Source organism: Octodon degus, unplaced genomic scaffold, assembly GCF_000260255.1.
Source record: "Octodon degus isolate 3935 unplaced genomic scaffold, OctDeg1.0 scaffold00055, whole genome shotgun sequence".
NCBI lineage: Eukaryota > Metazoa > Chordata > Mammalia > Rodentia > Octodontidae > Octodon > Octodon degus.
The window spans coordinates 3,541,116-3,543,884 of record NW_004524631.1 but is presented as its reverse complement, the minus strand read 5'-3'; the positions used below and the strand labels follow the sequence as shown (position 1 = coordinate 3,543,884).

The 2,769-nt window shown below is 42.5% G+C and overlaps 1 protein-coding gene and 1 pseudogene across 1 annotated transcript in view; one reads left to right on the top strand and one right to left on the bottom strand.

Moving 5' to 3' along the window:
- LOC111817328 overlaps positions 1 to 2,579 on the bottom strand; it is a 16,162-nt pseudogene extending 13,583 nt beyond the window's left edge.
- Ect2 (epithelial cell transforming 2) overlaps positions 1 to 2,769 on the top strand; it is a 103,101-nt gene that overhangs the window by 39,435 nt on the left and 60,897 nt on the right. The window lies entirely within an intron of this gene.

Here is a 2,769-nt window from a genome sequence, read left to right as displayed (position 1 = left end):
TTTCAGCTAAGCTAGTGTCCACTGCATTTGTTCTGGTTGGGCATTGTGTTTCCTCCATATGTTTCTGCATTTGATTCTTAAGTTCAACTGCTATAAATTCAGAGTTTTCTTCTTTTTTTATTCCAGAAATTAATTCTGCTCTGAGTTCCTCTATATCTTTGTGCTGTTGTTTATTTACTTCTGACGCTATTGATTCATTTATTTCAGCTGAACTAGTGTCCTCTGCACTTGTTATGGGTGGGTTTGAAACCTTAGATTGCATTTTGCTCCTTGTCTTTATCATTTCATTTAACACTGACCTCTGACCTTTGGTGTAGAGCTTTGGTGTAGTTATGTTATCACTTAATGAAATTCAGGTACTGATATTCCAAGTTCTAGTTTATGCAGTTGTGCCTGGCTTGGGTTAGGCTACTGTGCCCAGCTCCTTACTGTTGTTGCCCTTGGAGATGGGCCTGCTGTACACCTCTGTTCCTGGATTAGCTGTGTGGTTTTGACCCTACTCTCACTGCAGGGACTTTAGCTGCAAGGTTTTACCTCAAGCCTGTATGCTGGGTCTGGAGGGGTATGAGGAGCAGGGGTGAGAGAGCCCAGAAGCTCTCCCACACACTGAACAGTGTTGTGTTTTGGTGTGTCTGCAGGACTCCCAAGAGCGCAGCAGAAGTTTTTACTCAGATGGCGGGCTGTGCTGGGTCTGGCCAGGCGGGGGAGGTCCAGGTGGGGGAGGTCCGGATAACAAGGGCAAAGGCCTCTTACATGGCGGGCCTGGGCTTGGAGCGGCGGGCGGGCGGGCAGGCGCAGGACAAAACAGAAGCTCTCCCCGACACTCGCAGGGCCTGGGGTTGGTCAGATATGGAGGGCCCAAGGCGTGGCAGAAGTTCCTCTTGTCATTTTGTATAGCACTATCTTCTGACCTTTGTTGTAGAGCTTTGGTGCAGTTATAACCTTTATTCGATTAAGAATCACCTTACCAACACCACCAAAATACTCCCTTACTTTTTCTTCAGGTGTATTTGGAGAAAGGCCACCCACAAATTTTTTTTTAACAGGCCCTTTTGTTTTCATGGCTTTGGCCCTTTTAATATCCCTCACCTTCCCATTCACTTTATGTTCTTTCTGATCCACGACCTTTTCTATGCTCAGACTCTTTAAATAGCTCAGAGCCAAAACTCCTTGACTGCCCTGTGCTAGGATCTAACTTGAGAGTACAGTCTACAATTTCACCAAATTTGGAAAAGTTGTCCTTCAGATCTTCCTTTGTCGTGTCCCAACTAAGTCCTCCTATAAAAAAAAGGGGATATAGATGAATGTCCATTTTGTATCTGTGTATTCAGAATGATTAGGATAGATATATAGTTACATACTCTCAATGAATAGAGGGATTTGTTGTAATACTGTTTGTAAATAGGATATCATGTCTGCATCTTGTACAGCAGATAATCACTAGGAAGAAGGTATGCAATGTGTTAGTTATTGAAACTGTCCTGCCAATTTGATTTGAAACTGTCTTATTGCTATTTGTCTCAATAAAATTGTGAAAAAAAACCGCAAAACATTTTCTATTCTTCCTGCTGTGCTGTCCTGCTTCAATGTGTCGTGGGGAGGCCATTGTCCTCTTGGTTCTTGCAGGTGTCGATCTTGGCGCCTTTGGACTCAGAGCTGCCGTCCTCCTGGCCTCTGGCCAGCATTCCGCCCCGGCCCTGGCTCCACCACTGGCTGCTGCCAGGGCGCCCTCCTGCTGGCCCGCCGAGCCACCCACCGCCGCTGAGAGGACCCCCAAGTAGCAGCGCAGGAATCCTGAGGCTCCTGCCTGTCCCTGGCCTGCCCCCTCGCCTCCCGCTCCTGCGGGCTCATGCTCACTCCCCAGCTATGCTAGAAAACAACAGAAAACAGGCCTACTCTGGTGGCCTCCTCGCTTTAATGGCGCCGCCACTGAAAATATATTTTTTGGAATATATTTATTCGATTAAGAATTACTGAGAAGCACAAAGAAAGTAGGGAGAAAAGTTGTTTTTTTCTGTTGGTGTTCTGCCACTGATTGTCGATCAATCTGAATTTGTATCAGTGATTTAGAGTATATACACAATGTTATATGTTTATGTGTACAAGATCATAATCTTAATTCCAGGTCATTTTTTTCGGATTCAGTGGAGCTTTGAAAAATGGACATGACCTTTTAGTTTTCTCATATGTAACATAATTCTTAAGTTGCTTCCGAAAAGTTGGATTACAAAGACTTCTAGTTTTTGTTTTTTGTTTTTTTTTTGTAACTGATTTCAGATTTTTCTCACATTTAAAAATTGTGAAGTTTATGTTCCTTTCTGTTAGGAAAGCAGTCATTCTGTTAGGTGTTTGTAAAGTCAGGAGGAAAAGATGAATGAAAAAATAGTCATATCACCTACATATCACTGAAGTTCTATTTTCTTTCTTTTTTCATGCATACAAGATGTTTTTCTTTTCAATATAGTAGCTGTCTATTGAATGCTACCACAACTGTTGAGTTCTTGCTGATGTTATTATTGGTCACATTTAACAGGTATGAAAATACTTTGCACAGAGATTACTTTCTTGAAGTCATTCATCTAGGATTTGAACCCTTGTTGTCTAACACTGTAATCTAAGGCTGAATTACTGTGCTCTCATACCCAGCAACTGAGAGACTGAGACAGGATGATAAATTCATAGCTAGCCTGGGAAGGGTAGACAAAAAAAGAAAACAAGTTCTTACTAATGTTGTCTCTCTTGCTTTCTTTTTCTTTTTTTTTTTTTTTT